A 23,341-nucleotide genomic window follows, 5' to 3' on the forward strand; every position below is an offset into this window, starting at 1 on the left:
TTCATAGCAGGTCTCCAATAGCTGAGGGTCCTGTGGGCTCACCTGGCCCCAGCAACTCTCTTCCATCATGGAAAAGCACCGTATGGGCAGGGACCGGCAACCTGTGGCCTGCAAGTTCACAGGGATATTCCATATGATTTTTAGTAGCATTCCAACTGGGGTGCTGAGAGAGGTGGAGCAGGCATGGAGGTGTGGGTAGTCTGGATGCACCCATCTGCTTCTTCCTAAAGCTCGGTACCACTGTACATGGTGAGTGGGCATGGACTCGTGAAATGCTGTCATCTCCATATAAAAGTGTCCTTGGAACTATTTCAAAACCCCAGTTCCAGGACTCACCTGGCTCCTGGATGGACAATATGGAAACAAAAAAGCTTTCTCTTTGTAATTCACCATAGGACCAGATGGGGAGATTGAAAGTGAATGCTTTGGGAGGATGAGGGTGAGGAAGGCCATGACTGTGAGAAATGACAATGGTGACGTTACTGCTCCCAGGTGAGCTCTATGTGAACTGCTAGTTGGGGAAGGCAAAGATAGGCTGCCAGAAAGCAACAAAAATGGGTGGCTGAAGCTTCTCAGCCTGCCAGCTCTACCCAACTTTTACTCCTCACTGTAATTAAGCATAATTAATGTGGTTATTAGAGATCCCTGTGGCACTTCACTTCTCTCCCTCTCTTCTTCTCCTTTTTTTCTTTGTGGTTTTAGAAGATGGGGTATTAAGACCAGTTCTCTGGCAAGGGGCCCAGTCTGGGTATTGCATCTTGCTGATATATATTCACCCTGTGCAATCTGCCTTATATACTTTCCATTCCTGAAAGCAATAGGAAAGCAGTGCAGATGGGGTGGCAGGTACCCACTTGGCAGGGTGGGGTGAGGGTATGTCTCTGGCCCCTAGCTTTGCCCTCTGGGGGTGGAGGAGGAGGGGAAAGACCAGCTCATAGGCATTTTCTTGAATAATGTATTTTCCATATTGACCAGTTTACCAAACGTTCATTTCTTTTGACTGTTTATAACATAGTTGAAATATTTAACTATTTGAAAAAGTTCATTTAGGAGAGAATGGTTTTAAAAGGTTTTGGAGAGTTCTCTGGAGATGTAGTTGGTTGGTTTCATTCCATCTTTAACAACATTCTAAGGAGCACTCCATTTATTATAGAAAGGTTCTGTTTCCTTGGGAATATATTAAAAATGTGAAAATGTATATTATTTCACCAGTAACCCACATTTCAGTATTTTATGTGGGAATTTTTATCCTAATTTCTTTTGAATCATTTGAAAGCCATTTTCTGTTGTGCCAATTTTGGCATTTTGGTAATTCTTTCATCAGTTTCTCAAATAGCACAATTTTTTGTTGTTTGTTACTTTTGGAAATCAGTACCTAAAATTTAGTATGTGATGTGGTCCTGTCATCTCCTAATTCATTTTTTATTTATACTCTTTATGCCTTTTAAACAATTTATATCTTACCCTTCTTCACAATTTCATAGCTGTGATTAATGTATGGCAAATTTGAATATAACTAATAGTAGAATATGCTATAGTAATCCCTTCTTGACATCTTCACTTCTGTTCTGCTGCTTTGAATGGGTTTATGCTTTCATGAAATCTTTAATTGCTATTAAAACCACCCATCCAATACAAATTGCTATAAATGTTATAATTTTCTAAAAGAAATGAGATTCAGTGAATTGGCTAGCTTTCAGAAGCTCAAGCTGAGTTACTGAAAAGTTTCCATGTTTTAAAAAAAGACTTCACATTTGATTACTTCAAGTATATTCACTAATCCTAACTCAGTGATTGTCAACCGAGGGCAGCTTTGCTCCCTGAAAATGTCCGTAAACATTTCTGGTTGTCACTACTAGGGTATTGTGCTACTGACATCCAGTTGATAGCAGCCAGGAATGCTGCTGAATATCCTACAATGTACAGGACAGCCCCCCATGGTGAAGAACTACCCAGCTCAAAATGTCAATAGTGCTGGCATTGAGAAACCCTACCTTAAACAAATATCATTTTACCAAGTAGAAATCTTAGGAGGACCAACCTCAAGGTGTCTATGTCAATGCTGCCCATCAGAAGTTTCTGCAATGATCAAAATGTTCTCTATCTGCACTATTCAGTATAACAACCACTTGCCATGTGTGGCTATTGAGTACTTACAGTGTGGCTAGTACAACTGAAGACCTGAATTTTAAATTTTATTTCATTTAGAATAATTTTAATTTAAATAGCCTCATGTGGCTAGTGGCTTCCATATTGGACTAAACTTTAGGAGCACTATGGTCTACTGGATCATGGTTCTGGGATCAGACAGCCCTGGTTGTTTTGTTTTTGTTTTATTTATGGTAGGGGGATGGCCAATAACTCTAGGCCCTTTTATTGATGTTTTCTCTGTAAATTAAACAGAAATAACAACAAAACAAACAAAAAAACAACAAACATCCTCTGCCATTCTTTTGAGTTGAAGTTATATAAGCAAAGAATTGTAGTTACAGACAGTTTAAATAATTCAAGATTAATAATTGCAAATAAACTTCCAATTATTGAAATCTTGGTCTTTTGACAACCTCTCAGATTATTGCCCTAAACTTGAAAGTAACCAAAGAAAGCAGAAAGAACTCTGTCAGAACCCTGTATCTAATGTAGAACTTTAAACAGTCCTGGGTTTGCTTCTACTGTCTACTACTTCCTAGCTTTATGGTCTTGATGATGTCATTTAAGCTTTCTGACCCTCAGTTTCCTCATCTGTAAAATGGAGGTGATAATGGGACCTACTCCTCAGAGGGTTGGGAATATCAAATGAAATAATGCATGAGAAATAAGGTATGTGGCACAGTGCCCAGCACAGTAAACATTTGAGAGAAGTTAGCAATTATTACTAGAGATTTATGATTAGTATAGTAATTGTTATCATGTAAATGGAGTTTTTGCAGGGCTTAAAAATGAGACCTCCCTTGGGGTATTATTTGAAGGCCACTTCAGAGGCAGGGCCCTAATTATGAGCCCTCACAGCATTACCATATGCATGTGACCATGCCTCTTTGGACCTTAGTTTTCTCATCTGTAAAATGGGAATAATAAAAATGATCTCAATAATAATGCCTTATCCATCTATGTAACAGAATTTGGGGATCAAATGGATGTGGAAGTGTTTTGAAGAGTATAAAGTCCTCTCTAGGTGTAAGGTTTATGCTGTGAGTTTATGTCTAGCAGTACTTACTTTCTTACAGATTAAATGCAAAGGTTGTCCTTGGTAGTACTGTCCTATATTTGGACTGAGAATGTCTGAATTGGAGAGGTTGTACCAGAGAACAGCAGAAAGTCAGGAGCTCTTCACAGTGTTGGGTCCTCCTCTCATGAGATTCATTATACCTAGACTATGTCCCCCACCTAGGGCCAAACCAAATATTAAAGCCACATGGCCATTTCAATAGCTGTTGATCAGTTATTGGCGTGATGTCACTGACTGTTCTGTGGGGTGCCACTCACTAACTATGTACTTGTGCCCCTTGGACACAGAGGCCATCAAGGGAATTGAGGGAGGGAGGTGGGTTGATGATTCTTTAGGGCTGTTTTTGGGCTCCACTATATGTACTCAACCTTAACAGTAATTCCTATGAATGGAAGAGGAGAGTGAGCAACAGTCCTTGGTACTGGTTGTCCCTTTCTGATTGAAATGATATGCATTTACTATACTTCTAATTTGCTTAACAATAATATTACTAATAGGTAACATTTGCAGAGTAATGCAAAGCAGCCTCCTAAACACTTTTCAATTAATCGTCACAACAACCCTGTGGTATAGGGTCAATTATCATGCTGATTTTATAGATCAGAAAACTGAGGCAAGAAAAGCTAGGTCATGCAGCTTGTCAGGCTCTTCACAGCCTGATAGGGAGAGGAAGAGTTTCATCTATTGGAGACAAGACTCAGGAAAAAAATTAACAAAGGGCCCCATATTGTTAAAGCAACTTAATTTACTTTTAAAAATATAGAAACAAAATATTTTACTCATCTAATTTGCACTTTTAGAACTGTATTCCTTGTTACAAACACAAATAATTATAACAATATAATTCTGTTATCTACTATACTATATAAGGGCAATGGTGGAAATGAGGTATGAGATCAAGAGAAGGGAAAAAGAAGAGATACAGACATGGGAAAATCTACATGTGGGTAAGAAAAGAGCAACAAAGTAGGCACTGTATTTCAGAAAATATTGCTACTAAAGTTTGATAAAGTCATGTTGCATTTTTATGTCTCCTATTATCTGTTTCATTATTATCTCTTATTTCCTGTTCTGTGGACTTTACAGGCCAAGGACCAATCCTGACCTACAAGCTGTGGGTTGTAATATTTCCCATTACTTATTGCATTAAAATTTCTCCTTTCTATAAGTCAGAAAGCGAGTCAAACAGTGACTCTTCTGAGACCCAAGGGGATCAGGGTGAAGGAATGGCTTCTGGGAGCCCGGGCTCCTCTGCCCCCCAACATTTTGAGAAAAGCCCAGTACAAAAAGTATTCTCTTGAGTTTTCCTTAAACATATGAAAAGAGGTTTGTGCATTAATTCACTATTGATTTGTGATACTTTGAAGGGTCTCCAGAAGCCCTTTAAGGGAAGGAGATGGGGAAAAATCTGCAGTGACTCTCCACCCCCAATTTTGAAGGACATATTTTACTTTTACATGTGGGTGATGGTTTCTTCTGTCCCTTTGGGTCCAGAAGCCAAATGTCAGTGGCCCGAAGACTTTATTTCACATAGAAATGGCTTATATTTGTGTGTTCAGGTTCAGGGAAGGGGAAACTCTGAGGGTGATGTAGTTACTTCTCCAGTAGGGATGAACTCCTGATTTCAAAACATTAAAGAAAAAAACAGCTCTTTTAAAGGGCAGGAAAGAAGAAATGAGGAATTTTAAGCTAAATCTTTTCCAAACCTGTGTATTTTTTCATGGGAAAAATAGTTACATTTCTAAACAAAGTAAAAGTAGGGTCATTTTCTGAAAATATTGACAGGCTTCTGAAGGGCCTGCTCTGAAGTCTGGACACCCGTTGGCAGACTCAGTTAGAGTATATACTGGATCTCTGCAAGATCTCGCCTCTCTAGGAATTACCTGGGGGCTTGGAAATACTTACTGAATCATTATGACGGTTTGAAGGTGTATGTATCCCAGAAAAACATGTTCTAAAATCTAATCCATTCCTGTAGATGTGCACCCATTGTAAGTAGGACATTCTGATGAAGTTACTTCAGTTAAGGTGTGGCCCAGCCCAATCGGGATGGATCTTAATCCTATAATGGGAGTCCTTTATAAGTGGAATGAAATTCAGACAGACAGAGAGAAAGCTACAGGAAACAAGAGGCTGGACATGTACAGAACCTGGCAGAGAAGGGAGAATTTCCATCTCTACTTCAGCCAGACAGCTTCCCCTGGAGAATTCATTAAAAACCTTCATCAGAGTTCCCAGCTTGTTGCCTACCCCACAGATTTTGGACTTGCCCATCCCCACAATCACATAAGCCAATTCTTATTTTAAAATCTCATAATATGTACATAATACACACACACACACACACACACACACACACACACACACACACACACACACACACACACATCTCCTGTCATTTCAGTTTCTCTAGAAAATCCTGACTAATACAGATTTTGGTAACAGGAAAGTGGGGGTGTTGCTGTTGCAAATACCAAAACTGTAGAAATGACCTTGGAATAGGGTAGTGGGTAGAGGCTGGGAGAATTGTCTGGTGCTTGATAGAAAAGGTCTAGATTGCTTTGAAGAGACTTTTGCTAGAAATATGGAAACTAAAGGTACTTCTTATGAGGTCTTAGATGAAAATGATGAATGTGTTATTGAAAACTAGAGGAAAGGCAGTCCTTGTCTTACAGTGGCAGAGTACTTGGCCAAACTGTGTTCTTGTGTCAAATAGAAGGCAGAACTTAAGAGTGAAGAACGTGGGTATTTAACTGAGGAGATTTCCAAACTAAGTGTGGAAAGTACAGCCTGGTTTTCCCTTGCACCTTATAGTAAAATGAGAGAATAGGAATAAACCAAGAACTGAAATCCTGGGTGTAAAGAAACCAGAAATTGATGGTTTGGGAAATTTTGAGTTTTCAGAAAGTGAGTCCCCAGAGAATAGTATTCCATGTGAGGGTTCAACTGAACATGGAACCAGTCAGTAATTTCCATGGAAGTAAGGATTGGAAATACAGTTATCCAGGAAGGATCTGTGGAAAGTTCTTTTGTCTGATGGTTTGGATTCACTGTGAATGACATGCAAAATCAACAAGTTTTTTGCATAATTTGATTGAATGGAACCACTTCCTGCCTGGACTAGAAGGGACAGAGAAGGGAAAAACAAAAGGAAAAATCACTTCAAGGGCAGGACCATGGAAGATAAGGTCTGGACCAAACAGATTTCCTTGGGCCAAGACAGTGGGCCCACTGATGTGTGTGAAAAGAGCGTCTGCCCTGGTGCTTGGAAAGTGTAGGCCTTCTGCCCTCTTGTTTTAGGAAGAGTGCTGCCACTCCAATGTTCAGAGAGGGTGGAACCTGTGCCCTGGGGATTGCAGAGAGTCTGGTCACCACCTTAGTGTAATGAGAGGTTAGAGCCTTTGCCCCAGTGTTTGGGGAGAGTATGTCCATTGTGCAAGCACTTGAAAGGGGTGGGGTTACTGCTTCATCAGGCCCAGAGGACAAAACATCATTCCGTAGATAACTCTCAAAACTTGAAATCAAATGGAGTGTGCTTTGTTGGTTTCGGAACTGTTTGGGATATGTGACTCCTATTTTCCTTCCAATTTCTCCCTATGCTGTCCGTCCATTGAATATTGGAAAGAGATAACTTGTTCTCTGGGTTTCATAGATCCACAGACAGAGGGGAGTTGTGCAACAGGACGGATCACACCTATAATCACTTTTCATGAGACTTTGTACTGAGCATTGTTTCTGAAACGACTTAAGGTTTTTCAGATATTGTGAAGGAATGAGTGTATTTTGCATGTAGAAAGAACATGTCTTTTTGGAGTCCAGTCTTTTTGGGATGTGGTGGTTTGGAGCTGTATGTACCCCAGAGAAACATGTTCTTAATCTTAATCCATTCCTTTAGGTGTAAACCCATTGCAAGTAGGACCTTTTGATGAGGTTACTTCAGTTAAAGTGTGGCTTAGCCCAATCAGGATGATTCTTAAGAATACTATTACTGGTATTCTTTATAAGCAGAGTGAGATACAGACAGAGGGAAAGACACCATAAGCAAGAAACTGAAATTCAATGAAACCTAGAAGAGAACAGAGAGGCTGGAAGAGGCCTCCATGTGCATTGTTATGGATGGAGGAGCCAAGGACCAAGGATCACTGGCAGTCAGCCCCAGAATGCCAGTCTTCAATAAGAAAGATGAGGCCTTGGTTTGGAATTTTTCCTAGCCTCAAAACTTTGAGCAGATAAATTCCCGTTGTTTAAGCTGAGAAATTGTATGGTATTTGCTTGAGCAGCCAAGGAAACTAAAACAAATTTTGGTACCGAGTGAGGGGTGCTGCTCTTGCAAATGCCAAAAATATGGAAGTGACTTTGGAATTGAGTAATGGGTAGAGGCTGGAAGAATTGTGAGGTGCTTGATAAGAAAAATCTAGATTGATTTGAAGAGACTGTTGGTAGAAATATGGATGCTAAAGGTACTTCCAATGAGGCCCTAGAAGAAAATGATGAATGTGTTATTGGAAACTGGAGGAAAGGTGAGCCTTGTTATAAAGTGGCAGAGAACTTGGTGAAACTTAGTTATGATGTCGGATGGAGGGCAAAACTTGAAAACAATGAACTTGGATATTTAGCTGAGGAGATTTCTAAGCTAAATATGGAAAGTGTAGCCTGATTTCCCCTTGCAACATAGTGAAAAGAGAGAGGAAAGGGATAAGATGAGAACTGAAATCCTGAGCACAAAGTAACCAGAAATTGATAGTTTGGAAAATTCTGAGCCTATGCACATTTGTGCTCTGAGACTAGGGATAGAGGTAGCTATATCATAGACATCTCTGACCTTCTATAAAGTGAGTCCCTGGAGAATAGAGGTCCATGTGAGGGTATAACTAGACACGGAACCACTCAGCAATTTCTTTGGAAGTCAGGCTTGGAAATGTAGTTATCCAGGAAGGATCCATGGAAAGTCTTTTTGTCTGATGTTTTGACCCCTATGAACTACATGCAAAGCCAAAAAGTTTATTGTGAGATTTGTATGAATGGGACTATTGCCAGCCTGGACTAAAAGAAACAGAGAAGGGACAAACTGACAGAAGAATGACTTTAAGGGAAGAACCGTGGAATTGAGGTCTGGACCAAAGACATATCCTTGGGCCAAGAGAGCAGGGTCACCTATGTGGTAGAAAGTGTGGGTCCATCCTTGCACTTGGGGTGGGGGGTGAGCCTTCCTACCTTTTATTCAGGAAGAGTTCTGCACCCCCCAATACTCAGAGATGGTGGGGCCTATGGCCTGGCATTTGTAGAGAGCCTGGCTGCCATCTTGATGCTTGGAAAAGTTGAAGACTTCACCCCAGTGTTCAGGAAGAGCATAGCCACTGCACAAGTTCTTGAAAGGGGTGGGGCTGACACTATGAGTTCAGGAGGGCAAAACACTGATCTCTAGATGATGCTCAGACCCTGAAATCTAATGGAGTTTGACCTTCTGGGTTTTGGAATTGTTTGGGACCAGTGACCCCTGTTTTCCTTCTAATTCCTCCCTATGGTAATGGAAATGTTTGTCTTCCACATGTATACAAGACATCATATACTGGAAGGAGTTAAGTTGTTCTCTAGATTTCAATAAGTTCACACACAAAGGGGCGTTGTGCCCCAGGACAGACCACACCCATAACCAATTTTCATGAGACTTTGTACTTAGCATTGTTACTGAAATGACTTAAGGCTTTTGAGATGTTGTGATGGAATAAATGTATTTTGCATGTAGAAAGAACATGTCTTTTTTTGTTGTTTTTCAGTTGGTTGTGTGTGGTAGTTTGGAGCAGTATGTACCCCAGAAAAAAACATGTTCTTAAACTTAATCCATTCCTGTGGGTGTGAACATGCTGTAAGTGAGAACTTTTGATGAGGTGTGACTTCAGTTAAGGTATGGCCCAATACAACTAGGCCTGGGCTAAAGCCTATCACTGGAGTCCTCTGTAAGAGAATGAAATTCAGACAAACTAATAAAAAGCCACAGAAAGCAAGAAGCTGAAATTTAAGGGAACCCAGAAAAGAAGGGAGAGGCTGCCATGTGCATTGCCATGTGACAGAAGATCCCAGGACCAAGGATCACCAGCAGACAGCCCCAGAATGTTAGTCTTCAGAAGGAAAGCATCACCTTGATGACACCTTGATTTGACTTTCTGTTAGCCTCAAAACCATGAGCAAGTAAAATTCCCTTGTTTGATCCAACCCATTGCATGATATTTGCTTGAGCCCCCAAGGAAACTAAAATAATACCTTTCAACTTGCTTTTTCTTCACTGCCCTTGCCCTGACATCTGTTTCTTATAGCTCCCAATTCAGTGTTTCTGTTCCAGTCATGCCCACTGTGTCATTTGAAGCTATTATGTACCCCAGGAAAGCCATGCTTTAATCCTGATCCAATCTTGTGGGGGCAGCCATTTCTTTTAATCCTGACTCAATATTGTAGAGTGGAAACTTTTGATTAGGTTATCTCCACAGAGATGTGACACACCTGATTGTGATTAGATGTAAATGTGACTCCACCTATCCAAGGTGGGTCTTAATTAGTTTACTAGAGTCCTTTAAAAGGGGAAATATTTTGAAGAAACCTCAGGTGCAGATGCTTGGAGAACAGTTACTTCAGAGACACATGTTTGGAGATGCTTGGAGTACCCACAGAGAGAGAAGATGCCTAGACATGAGCAGATCCTAGCAGACATTGCTGTGTGCCTTCCCATGAGACACTAAGCAAGCCTGAACTCAGAGTTGTGTCCCAGGAGAACTGAGTGAAGGCCCACAGATGCTTAGAGAGGCAACTACTGGCATCAGAAGGAAGTTACAAACCAGGAACAAGGACCAGTAGATGCCAGCCACATGCCTTCTCAGCTGACAGAGGTGTTCTGGGAAACTTGGTTGTCCCTAGGCTATTTCCCTACTGTTCTTGCTCAGCTTCACGTAAGCCAACTGGTGGGAAACTACAGAGTCAAGCCATAGACAGTGTTCTTTAGAACACCATTTGGGACCTGCTGCCTTATGAACCAAGCTTATGTGAGGAGACCTCAGCCCCTACTCAGAGCCAGGGAGGAAAGTTGATTGGTACCTCAGCTCCAGGATAAGAAAGTTGCTTGAATCCCAAAGTAACTGATTGTCTGAAGCACTGGAATACTTTGTGCTTGCAAAATGCCTAAATGCCTGCCTTGCAGAGGTGTGTCTTGGTTGCTTCCAGGGTCTCAGTTGGCCAAACTGCCTTAGTGGGTGATGTGTTTGCTCTGGAAAGAGAAGAGCTGCTAGCTTTGCTTCCTTCACTCTCAAGTAGACATAAGAGCAATGTATAGTTTGGGAGGGACCAGCTACGTCTCATTCCCATTTCAGTGCTCCTCCCTCTTTCAGGTGGTCCCTCTTTCTCTGCCCTCTTGGTGCCCTGTCCTGTTCCAGGCCTTGGGGCACCCCATTTTCTAATCCATTATTATTTGGTGTCCCTTGCCCTGGAGTCTCCTTCCTGTAGCCTGCCAGTACTTACTCCAGAAGCTTCTAGCTTCTGTTCCAGGCACTGGACCAAGGAGGTACAAAAGTCACGTGTGAGAGCAGAATTGGCCCTGGGCAAAGGGATGGAGATGAGCCAGCTGCCACCCCTGAAGCTTCATTGCCCCAAGCATATCACTCCAGGCCGGAGTCCTCAGGCTCTTCCTGGTCACCCAGAGTTCGTGACTATCATCTGCTCTCCCTGCCCTCATCTCCACTTATCTATGCTGGCTCTTAGTGCCTCAGTGTTCAAGCCATCAACAAACCTCTCTGCCTAACAGCTTTTCCATCTTAAGGTCAGCCCCTCTTTCTGGCCTTTCATGATTATACTGAGAGATCTCTTTTAGTCCCTTTTGTGGCTTTTAATGCAGGTATTCACAAAGGCACCCTCCATACCTCCTGTGGCTAGACTGCCTCCTACTCCCCATTTCTGCTATTCATTATTTCCATTTACTCTCTCTTTCACTTATTCTTAGAGCTCATTTACATCCAGATCTCAACATTTTGGTCTTGCTTTACTGTTATCCACCCCACCGTGAACTTGCCAAAGTATTGGCAAGTATTTTGAACACATTTCTCTGCCTTAACCTTCCTTGGTCCTTTACCTCATTTCTGCTCACTGGTCCCCTGTACCACACATGCAAGCAATGTATACTCCAATTTTCTGTTCCAACAATTCTGGGGGCCTACAGATCCTTCTATGGTATAGTCAATGCCATAGAATTTAGCCCTGAGAATTCTTGCTACAAAATGTGTTATAAGATGTGCTATAAAATGTGATAAGGGAATACAATGATTTTTTGTCTCACCTACTCATTTTACAGATCTGAAGACTGAGAGGGGCTATGACTTGGGCAAGGCCATAAGGACACTTTATTGGAAGTACAGAATCAGACCGGTCTCTGACTCCTGACCTAATCTACTGCCATTCTCCAATTATTCACATGTATTCTTTTCTCCATCAACGAGAAGTGGACCATTTTAGTGTAGCACTTGTGGGCTCTGAAGTCAAAGTGCATAGGTTAAATCCCGCTTTCACTATGTATTTGTTGTGTGACCCTGGGCATGTTACTTAGCCTCTCAGTTTCCTCATCTACAAAATGGGAGAAGGGTAGGAATAAATAGTAACTACTCCATAGCATTGCTTTGAGGATTGAATGAAATAATGTATGCTGAACATTTGAATAGTCTCAATACATATTGACTGTTTTATTTTGTTATTACTTCCATAGCACCTAAAACAGATCGAAGTCATTGTGTATAAAGACTTTTAGATGCTAAAGGCCTTGCAAGGTAAGGTTTTGACTGTGTTTTCTGGCTCAAGGGGAATGATTTGAATTGGTGGATGTTTGAGTTGGTGGACATTTGAATTGGTGGTCAGGCAGAAAAAGAGGACAGTGCTGTAACTGGGGTGAAGGGAGAGAGTTGGGGACCAGAGAACCCTTGAACATCTCTTCCCAGAACTCAAAACTCAGAACTCAGAATTCAGGAAGGCAGCTGCCTCTTTGTCCAGATGTAGAGCTGTCTGTAGGGTTAGGGACTAAGAAAATCTGGGATTTTTAAGGCACTCATATATCACCTTCCCTGAGAATGGCCAGGGCTCTCAGATTCTTGGAGGTATATTTATTTCTGTGGGAGTGTGTTCTTTGGGTACACGCAGCACCCCTATTTATGCTCATTCTATCCCTCTTAGGACAGTTTTCACTTAGAGACCGCTCTCTATTTCACCCCAGAACTGGGAGGTAAAGGGTTATTTATCATAGCTATGCCATGCTGCTGAGATTATCTACCTGTTCTCTAACCCCATAGGCTAAAGGGATTCCTTGAATAGAGCATTAAGATGAAATCAGAAAGTTTCAAGTTGCCTTCACAAACATCACAGATAAATTCAGCTTGGATTGGGGGTACATTCTTATTTTTTTATGCCTTTTTTTGGGAGGGCACATTCTTGAGGCCCGGTTTCTCCTTCTTTGTTTATGTTCCCTGCCTCCCACAACCAGGAAGTGACTACAGGTATTTCCTTTCTGTGGTGCCTTTTATATTCTAAGGCTAGGAAATTGTCAAATCCCACAGAATCCAACAAGCCATGTAAAATTCAGATCCTGTACCTCCACCCACCCCTTTTCTTCTTTTGCTTTTTTTCCTCCTTGAAGATGTTTCCAATCTTCTCCTTCTTGGCAACTAAGGATCATTTATGGCTAGAAGTGGTAACAACACCAATCACAGCAAATAAATAAAATAAAAAGCCTAAGCCTTCTTGGAATGGACTTGAGAATTGGAGAGAGTTGGGGGACAGAGCTCCTAGGACCTAGCAAATACTTAAAGCTGTGAAATCCATCCCTGGGCCTCTTGACTCAATTCTGGCTCTTCCCTTGAGTCACCCAGTGTCCTTGCAATTTCCTGCTCCCCGCACTTGTACTCCACTTCAGCTTGACCACCCAAGGATTCCCATGCTGCTAAACTAGTCCCTTTAAGATTCTTCATAACAATATATATCCAGTGAAGCATTTTTGGCAGAACTCAATTCTTTGTTAAAATGATCAATGAATCTCTGCAAAGATGTTAGGGGCTGATAATGGCCTGACCAGTTATTCTAATTGTAAGTCCTATAACAGGCCTGGAGGGGAGAGTCTTGGAAGCAGGAATGAATTGGTGTTTAACACTTAACAGATTTTGCCAAAAATTGTAAGGAGCGAGAAATGTATAGTGATTAAAATAATGGACTCTGAAATCAGCCAGAACTGGATTTTAGTCCTGGCTCTATTAGCTACTACTTGTAAGGCCTTGTACAGATTACCTAATTTCCATGAGTCTCAGTTTCTTCATCTAAGATATGGGGATGAAAATGATAAAAAATAAAATAATAATCCTTATCTCATAGTGCGATTGTGAGGATTCAATGAGATAAGGCATGTAAAATCACTTTTCACTGTACCTGAATGGCACAGGGTAAGGACTCGATACTATTATTATTAATTGCTCTAATTATGTAATATTAGTTGTACCTACTCCACTTATATGCATGGCTATGCTATGCCTGAAGTAGAATTTAGACCTTGCTCCTGACTATGCAACAGAGCCTTTAATCATAGGATGTGTGGATTGACAAAACAGTGTGGGATTCCCCATAAGCTAGGCTTTAAGGCCACTAAAGTAAGAGAAGAAAGACCTTTTGATACCAAGTTCTTTATTCCCACTCTGAGGAGCTAGGATATTATGGGAGGGTGGGGGGTAAGTTGGTTTTTCTGAGCTTCTACTGGTTTACTCAGAGGTGGGGAGCGGTGAGGAGAAGGGGAAATCAGAGCTGGAGGCAAGGCCAAAAACCCTTTACTCAGAATCGTTGGAGGAAGAAAAGGCAAAGAAGGAAAAAATGAGTAGGAGCAGGAAGAAGAGAAAAAGAAGCTCCAGCTGTTGTGGCTGTTGCAGCTGCTTCTCTACAATGAGTGGATCTTTTCTATTGGCTTCTTCTCCTAGTAGTATAAATTTTGAGAAGTCTTCCAGACAATACAACCTATTCTTTTGAGGCTGCCTCCAGTCTCCAGGACAAGGACATGCTCCCTGGATAAGAATCAGAGTGCTGAGAGGTATTCCTAAAATGGGCTTCCCTGTGGAGGGGGAGTACAAGGTATTAAGCTTTCACTTTTCTCTGATCCCCTACAGTGGTAGAAGGGATTGAGTGACAATCACTCTAGAGCAGGAATCCAAGGTGACAATCTCCGAGAGCATGTTTGAGCATGTGGTCTGTGGCCCAGGTGATCAAAAGTCCACCAGTGAGAGCTATGGAATGTGACTCTCTCTCCTTGGTGTGTCTTGCTTCTGACGCCCATGGACATTTTGAGGATTGGTTTCACAGAAGTTGTTGCTGATGTCATTTAAAAAAATGTACCACCAAAGCCAAGCCATAATTTCTGCTTTGGTCAGATTTCCACACAGGGCTCTCAGAGCCAGGAGAAATGGCCATCAAGAATATTCTCTCTCCAAGTTCCCATGAAAGTGCTTATATCTGCTCCTAGGAGCACCAACAAACAGCAGTGCTAGGGCCAACTAGTGGGTCCTCAAGCCTGCTAAGAACCTCTACTGCTCTTGACTTCTACTGGGAAAATGCCAGTCATGCCTAATAACTTGAAGGTCCTGATTTTGCATGGAAGTAGTTGGATCCTGGGTAGAACTTGGTATCTAATTCCTACCACCCACTATGAACTCTGCCACTTAATGGGGTGATTTTGCATACACCAGAGCCATCCTCATTTCTGATGGGCTGGTGAAGTAGGGTTTTTGGAGCTCACTGTATGATCTGATGGGCAGCTGCCTCCTTTGTGGAGTGCCCAAGGCTGCATTTCAAGAGTTGAATGAACCTCTGGTGCCTTCTTACCATCCTCATGCAATGAAAAGGATAAGTGATCACCGGTTCCTCTCCATGGAGGTTGGCTTATTTTGAGATTAATAAGGGTCCTGGAAACCTTTTCTGATATTTTCCTTTTGGGTGGGGGTAGCCAGGTTCCTCAATGAATTGGCATCCTAGTATCAGACACTTCCTCTAGAACTAATTTAGCAGATTCAAAGAGGAACACAGTTGTTCCCCCTGCCCCCATGCTCCTAACTGATAAATTCCTGGGTTCTTCATCAAGGAATTGGTGGATACTATATACCCCTGGTTGAGGACACAGTGTAGCAATAGTTTGAGAAGGGTTGTGGACACTCTCTTAGGAGTAAGGAAAGCCTTCTCAAACAAGGTGAGCCGTCAAGGGGCTTCTGCATGTTCTGTCATTTTGGCAAGGTCTAACCTGTCCAGTTCTCTCACTTTAGCAAGGGGTAACTTATGCTCTTCATAAAAAAGTGTTTCTGGTGGGGTGGGCTGAGGCAAGGGAGCAAACAGTCCCATCAGGGGCTTCTGCATGCAGTTCTGTGTTGCAGCTTCCATGACTCCAGACCTACCCCACTTTTGGTGTCTTCTTTAATGAGAAATGTGATACTAAAACTTTGTATTAGTTTTCTCTTGCTGTGTAACAAATGACCACGAATTTATTGGCTTACAAAATACAAGTGTATTATCTCTGTTTTCCATAGGTCCTCTGCTCAGGATCTCACAAGGCTGCCATTAAGGTATCAGCCAGGGCTGAGGTTTGATCTGAGTTTCGGGGTTCCTCTTCTAAACTGACTGGTTGTTGGCAGAATTCAGTCCCTAGATGTTGTAATGTTGAGGTCCCTGCTTTCTTGAAGGCTTGAAGGCTGTCAACTAAGGGTCTTTCTCAGTTACTAGAGGCTGCCTGATTTTCCATGCTACATGGCCCTCTCCACAATATGCCAGTTTGCTCCTTTGAGTCCTAGAGGAAAGCATCTGCTGCAGCTTTTAATCTCTGACATTTTTTTAAAATTTCTGACCTCTAGACCCTCTTTTTAAAGGGCTCACCTGATTGGGTAATGCCCACCCACATGCATATCACAGGATAATAATTGTGGGGGCATCTTAGAATTTTGTCTACTACAGACTTGATGAAAAGCATGTCATTCTATTACAGTATTAAAACAAACAAACATGAATGAGGTCAGCTGCTTTCCATTAGCTCCGCCATTCTGGGAAGGCAGCAGAGCTGTCAGTTTCCTGAGACCTTGAACCTGAATCAGGCTGTGGTTAAAACATTTTTTTTTTATTAATTAAAAAAAAATTAACTAACACAACGTTTAGAAATCATTCCATTCTACATATACAATCAGTAATTCTTAATATCATCACATAGATGCATATTCATCATTTCTTAGTACATTTGCATCGATTTAGAAAAAGAAATAGAAAGACAACAGAAAAAGAAATAAAGCGATAATAGAGAGAAAAAAATAAAAATAAAAAAATAAAGAAACTAAAAAAACTATACATCAGATGCAGCTTCATTCAGTGTTTTAACATAATTACATTACAATTAGGTAGTATTGTGCTGTCCATTTCTGAGTTTTTGTATCCAGTCCTGTTGCACCGTCTGTATCCCTTCAGCTCCAATTACCCATTGTCTTACCCTATTTCTATCTCCTGATGGTCTCTGTTACCAAAGACATATTCCAAGTTTATTCTCTAATGTCAGTTCACATCAGTGGGACCATACAGTATTTGTCCTTTAGTTTTTGGCTAGTCTCACTCAGCATAATGTTCTCTAGGTCCATATATGTTATTACATGCTTCATAAGTTTATTCTGTCTTAAAGCTGCATAATATTCCATCGTATGTATATACCACAGTTTGTTTAGCCACTCGTCTGTTGATGGACATTTTGGCTGTTTCCATCTCTTTGCAATTGTAAATAATGCTGCTATAAACATTGGTGTGCAAATGTCCGTTTGTGTCTTTGCCCTTAAGTCCTCTGAGTAGATACCTAGCAGTGGTATTGCTGGGTCGTATGGCAATTCTATATTCAGCTTTTTGAGGAACCGCCAAACTGCCTTCCACAGTGGTTGCACCATTTGACATTCCCACCAACAGTGGATAAGTGTGCTTCTTTCTCCACATCCTCTCCAGCACTTGTTATTTTCTGTTTTGTTGATAATGGCCATTCTGGTGGGTGTGAGGGGATATCTCATTGTGGTTTTGATTTGCATTTCTCTAATGGCCAGGGACATTGAGCATCTCTTCATGTGCCTTTTGGCCATTTGTATTTCCTCTTCTGAGAGGTGTCTGTTCAAGTCTTTTTCCCATTTTGTAATTGGATTGGCTGTCTTTTTGTTGTTGAGTTGAACAATCTCTTTATAACTTCTGGATACTAGACCTTTATCTGATATGTCATTTCCAAATATTGTTTCTCATTGTGTAGGCTGTCTTTCTACCTTCTTGATGAAGTTCTTTGATGCACAAAAGCGTTTAATTTTGAGGAGCTCCCATTTATTTCTTTCTTTCTTCAGTGCTCTTGCTTTAAGTTTAAGGTCCATAAAACTGCCTCCAATTGTAAGATTCATAAGATATCTCCCTACATTTTCCTCTAACTGTTTCATGGTCTTAGACCTAATGTTTAGATCTTTGATCCATTTTGAGTTAACTTTTGTATAGGGTGTGAGATACAGGTCCTCTTTCATTCTTTTGCATATGGATATCCAGTTCTCTGGGCACTATTTATTGAAGAGACTGTTCTGTCCCAGGTGAGTTGGCTTGACTGCCTTATCAAAGATCAAATGTCCATAGATGAGAGCGTCTATATCTGAGCACTCTATTCGATTCCATTGGTCAATATATCTATCTTTATGCCAGTACCATGCTGTTTTAACCACTGTGGCTTCATAATATGCCTTAAAGTCAGGCAGCGTGAGACCTCCAGCTTCGTTTTTTTTCCTCAAGATACTTTTAGCAATTCGGGGCACCCTGCCCTTCCAGATAAATTTGCTTATTGGTTTTTCTATTTCTGAAAAATAAGTTGTTGGGATTTTGATTGGTATTGCGTTGAATCTGTAAATCAATTTAGGTAGAATTGACATCTTAACTATATTTAGTCTTCCAATCCATGAACACGGTATGCCCTTCCATCTGTTTAGGTCTTCTGTGATTTCTTTTAACAGTTTTTTGTGGTTTTCTTTGTATAGGTTTTTTGTCTCTTTAGTTAAATTTATTCCTAAGTATTTTATTCTTTTAGTTGCAATTGTAAATGGAATTTGTTTCTTGATTTCCCCCTCAGCTTGTTCATTGTTAGTGTATAGAAACACTACAGATTTTTGAATGTTGATGTTGTAACCTGCTACTTTGCTGTACTCATTTATTAGCTCTAGTAGTTTTGCTGTGGATTTTTCAGGGTTTTCGACGTATAGTATCATATCATCTGCAAACAGTGATAGTTTTACTTCTTCCTTTCCAATTTTGATGCCTTGTATTTCTTTTTCTTGTCTAATTGCTCTGGCTAGAACCTCCAACATGATGTTGAATAACAGTGGTGATAATGGACAGCCTTGTCTTGTTCCTGATCTTAGGGGGAAAGTTTTCAATTTTTCCCCATTGAGGATGATATTAGCTGTGGGTTTTTCATATATTCCCTCTATCATTTTAAGGAGGTTCCCTTGTATTCCTATCCTTTGAAGTGTTTTCAACAGGAAAGGATGTTGAATCTTGTCAAATGCCTTCTCTGCATCAATTGAGATGATCATGTGATTTTTCTGCTTTGATGTGTTGATATGGTGTATTACATTAATTGATTTTCTTATGTTGAACCATCCTTGCATACCTGGGATGAATCCTACTTGGTCATGATGTATAATTCTTTTAATGTGTTGCTGGATTCAATTTGCTAGAATTTTGATGAGGATTTTTGCATCTATATTCATTAGAGAGATTGGTCTGTAGTTTTCTGTTTTTGTAATATCTTTGCCTGGTTTTGGTATGAGGGTGATGTTGGCTTCATAGAATGAATTAAGTAGCTTTCCCTCCACTTCAATTTTTTTGAAGAGTTTGAGGAGAGTTGGTACTAATTCTTTCTGGAATGTTTGGTAGAATTCACATGTGAAGCCGTCTGGTCCTGGACTTTTCTTTTTGGGAAGCTTTTGAATGACTGATTCAATTTCTTTACTTTTGATTGGTTTGTTGAGGTCATCTATTTCTTCTTGAGTCAAAGTTGGTTGTTCATGCCTTTCTAGGAACTTGTCCATTTCATCTACATTGTTGTATTTATTAGCATAAAGTTGTTCATAGTATCCTGTTATTACCTCCTTTATTTCTGTGGGGTCAGTGGTTATGTCTCCTCTTCCATTTCTGATCTTATTTATTTGCGTTCTCTCTCTTCTTCTTTTTGTCAATCTTGCTAAGGGCACATCAATCTTGTTGATTCTCTCATAGAACCAACTTCTGGTCTTATTGATTTTCTCTATTGTTTTCATGTTCTCAATTTCATTTATTTCTGCTCTAATCTTTGTTATTTCTTTCCTTTTGCTTGCTTTGGGGTTAGTTTGCTGTTCTTTCTCCAGTTCTTCCAAGTGGACAGTTAATTCCCAAATTTTTGCCATTTCTTCTTTTTTGATATAGGCATTTAGGGCAATAAATTTCCCTCTTACAATTGCCTTTGCTACATCCTATAGGTTTTGATATGTTGTGTTTTCATTTTCATTCGCCTCGAGATATTTACTAATTTCTCTTGTAATTTCTTCCTTGACCCACTGGTTGTTTAAGAGTGTGTTGTTGAGCCTCCACGTATTTGTGAATTTTCTGGCACTCTGCCTATTATTGATTTCCAACTTCATTCCTTTATGATCTGAGAAAGTGTTGGGTATGATTTCAATCTTTTTAAATTTGTTGAGACTTGCTTTGTGACCCAGCATATGGTCTATCTTTGAGAATGATCCATGAGCACTTGAGAAAAAGGTGTATCCTGCTGTTGTGGGGTGTAATGTCCTATAAATGTCTGTTAAATCTAGCTCATTTATTGTAATATTCAAATTCTCTGTTTCTTTATTGATCCTCTGTCTAGATGTTCTGTCCATTGAAGAGACTGAGGAATTGAAGTCTCCAACTATTATCGTAGATGTGTCTATTTCCCTTTTCAGTATTTGCAGTGTATTCCTCACGTATTTTGGGGTATTCTGGTTCAGTGCTTAAATATTTATGATTGTTACGTCTTCTTGTTTAATTGTTCCTTTTATTAGTAGATAGTATCCTTCTTTGTCTCTTTTAACTGTTTTACATTTGAAGTCTAATTTGTTGGATATTAATATAGCTACTCCTGCTGTTTTCTGGTTGTTGTTTGCGTGAAATATCTTTTCCCAACCTTTCACTTTCAACCTATGTTTATCTTTGGGTCTGTATTAGTTAGGGTTCTCTAGAGAAACAGAATCAACAGGGAACACTTGCAAATATAAAATTTATGAAAGTGTCTCACGTGACCGTAGGAATGCAGAGTCCAAAATCCACAGGGCAGGCTGCGAATCCGATGACTCCAGTGGATGGCCTGGATGAACTCCACAGGAGAGGCTCACCAGCCAAAGCAGGAATGGAACCTGTCTCCTCTGAGTCCTCCTTAAAAGGCTTCCCATGATTGGATTTAGCATCACTAATTGCAGAAGACACTCCCCTTTGGCTGATTACAAATGGAATCAGCTGTGGATGTAGCTGACGTGATCATGACCTAAACCTATGAAATGTCCTCATTGCAACAGACAGGCCAGTGCTTGCCCAATCAGATGAACAGGTACCACAACTTGGCCAAGTTGACACCTGTCCCTAACCATGACAGGTCTAAGATGTGTTTCCTGTAGACAGCATATAGAAGGATCCTGTTTTTTAATCCATTCTGTCAGTCTATGTCTTTTGATTGGGGAATTCAGTCCATTAACATTTAGTGTTATTACTGTTTGGGTAATACTTTCCTCTACCATTTTGCCTTTTGTATTATATATATTATATCTAATTTTCCTTCTTTCTACACTCTTCTCCATACCTCTCTCTTCTGTCTTTTCGTATCTGACTCTAGTGCTCCCTTTAGTATTTCTTGCAGAGCTGGTCTCTTGGTCACAAATTCTCTGTGTGATTTTTTGTCTGAAAATGTTTTAATTTCCCCCTCATTTTTGAAGGACAATTTTGCTGGATATAGAATTCTTGGTTGGCAGTTTTTCTCTTTTAGTAATTTAAATATATCATCCCACTGTCTTCTTGCCTCCATGGTTTCTGCTGAGAAATCTACACATAGTCTTATTGGGTTTCCCTTGTATGTGATGGATTGTTTTTCTCTTGCTGCTTTCAAGATCCTCTCTTTCTCTTTGACCTCTGACATTCTAACTAGTAAGTGTCTTGGAGAACGCCTATTTGGATCTATTCTCTTTGGGGCGTGCTGCACTTCTTGGATCTGTAATTTTATGTCTTTCATAAGAGTTGGGAAATTTTCAGTGATAATTTCTTCCATTAGTTTTTCTCCTCCTTTTCCCTTCTCTTCTCCTTCTGGAACACCCACCACACGTATATTTGTGCGCTTCACATTATCATTCAATTCCCTGAGCCCCTGCTCAAATTTTTCCATTGTTTTCCCTATAGTTTCTGTTTCTTTTTGGATTTCAGATGTTCCATCCTCCAGTTCACTAATTCTAACCTCTGTCTCTCAAAATCTGCCATTGTAGGCTTCCATTGTCTTTTTCATCTCTTCTACTGTATCTTTCATTCCCATAAGTTCTGTGATTTGTTTTTTCAGACTTTCCATTTCTTCTTTTTGTTCATCCCTTGCCTTCTTCATGTCCTCCCTCAATTTATTGATTTGGTTTTTGAAGAGGTTTTCCATTTCTGTTCGTATATTCAGCATTAGTTGTCTCAGCTCCTGTATCTCATTTGAACTATTGGTTTGTTCCTTTGACTGGGCTATATCTTCAATTTTCCTGGTGTGATTTGTTATTTTTTGCTGGCGCCTGGACATTTAATCAGATTTCCCTTAGTGTGAGACCCAGCAGGTTGAAAGACTTTCCTGTGAAGTCTCTGGGCTCTGTTTTTCTTATCCTGCCCAGTATGTGGCGCTTGTCTGTCTGTGGGTCCCACCAGCAAAAGATGTTGTGGCTCTTTTAACTTTGAAAGGCTCTCGCTGCTGGGTGTGTGGTCGAGACAGAGGAAAGGTTGTAGGCTGGTTTTAATGGCTTCAGATTGTGAAATCCTGGGATCTGAATTCCCTGAGAGAGGGACTCCACCTGAGTTGTGTTTCACCCCTCCCGTGGGGAAGGTTCATGTGGTACAGAGCCCTGAAAGCAGCCTGTTTCTGTGTTTGGGGCAGTTGCACCTTGTGTAATCCTGGCGCTGAGCCCAGAGGCAACTGAGTCTCCGTAGAAACAGCCGCAGAAGGCTCTGTTTCGCCCCCTTTCCTCTTTTTCAGTTAGCCCAATAGGCGACTTCCGCCTTGATCACTTTCGCCTGAGCTGGGGGACTACTTCTAGTAGTCAGAATTTGTCCATTAACGCCACTATTGGTGTTTGGTTGGGCTCAGTCCCCACTACTGTTTGGAGACTCTTTCCTTTCCCTCCGGGTAGCCGCTTGTGGGGGAGGGGTGCCGGTCGCTCGCCGTGGTTTGGGAAACTCGCGATCCAAGACTCCCAGCCCGTCCAGGAAGGAGGGAGGGAGGGGCACCAACTGCCAGCCGCCGCGGCCCGGGGAAGCGCGCACTGCTCGGGGAGCTCACTGCAGCGGATTCTCGCAGCCGGACCAGCCAATCTAGACTGGGGTACACTGTGTGTCTGGTCCCTGCCGTGGCCCCGGGAGCTGTTCTGCACTGTTTCTGGTTATTTAGTAGTTGTTCTGGAGGAGGAACTAAGACGCATGCACCTTACTAAGCCGCCATCTTGGCCCCTCCTTCCTGTGGTTAAAACATTTTAACAACCTTGGAAGACAAGGATTTTTCCCCTTTGTCCTTTATCTTTTCTTTTCCCCTATAGGCCTTTCTCAGCTTTCAAGTCAGATTGTTTGAGAAAGAAAACACAGCTTGGGGGTATAAGCATTTGGGCTTGGCACAGAGAGAGTAAGCAAACATTTTAACAATGACTTGATAATGAAACTTTATATCTCTGTTGGGCTGGGCTTCCTGGTGACCATTATTATATGACTTATTTATGCTTCTTGGAAGTGGCTCTGAAGGTCTCTCATTGTTTACTGGATAAAAACTTGTATTTCTTCTTTTTC

At 41.0% G+C, this 23,341-nt stretch overlaps 1 protein-coding gene across 3 annotated transcripts in view; it reads left to right on the plus strand.

Moving 5' to 3' along the window:
• Nucleotides 1–23,341, plus strand: part of KIAA1210 (KIAA1210 ortholog) — an 80,793-nt gene that overhangs the window by 1,549 nt on the left and 55,903 nt on the right. The window contains exon 2 of one of the 3 annotated variants that reach the window (XM_077146016.1): nt 11,970–12,030. The exons of the other annotated variants lie outside the window; for them this stretch is intronic. The gene's annotated coding sequence lies outside the window, so the exon portion shown is untranslated. The remainder of the gene's footprint in view (nt 1–11,969; nt 12,031–23,341) is intronic. 3 annotated transcript variants of the gene reach the window in all.

The sequence above is a fragment of the Tamandua tetradactyla genome, chromosome X (assembly GCF_023851605.1).
Source record: "Tamandua tetradactyla isolate mTamTet1 chromosome X, mTamTet1.pri, whole genome shotgun sequence".
NCBI classification, from domain to species: Eukaryota; Metazoa; Chordata; class Mammalia; order Pilosa; family Myrmecophagidae; genus Tamandua; species Tamandua tetradactyla.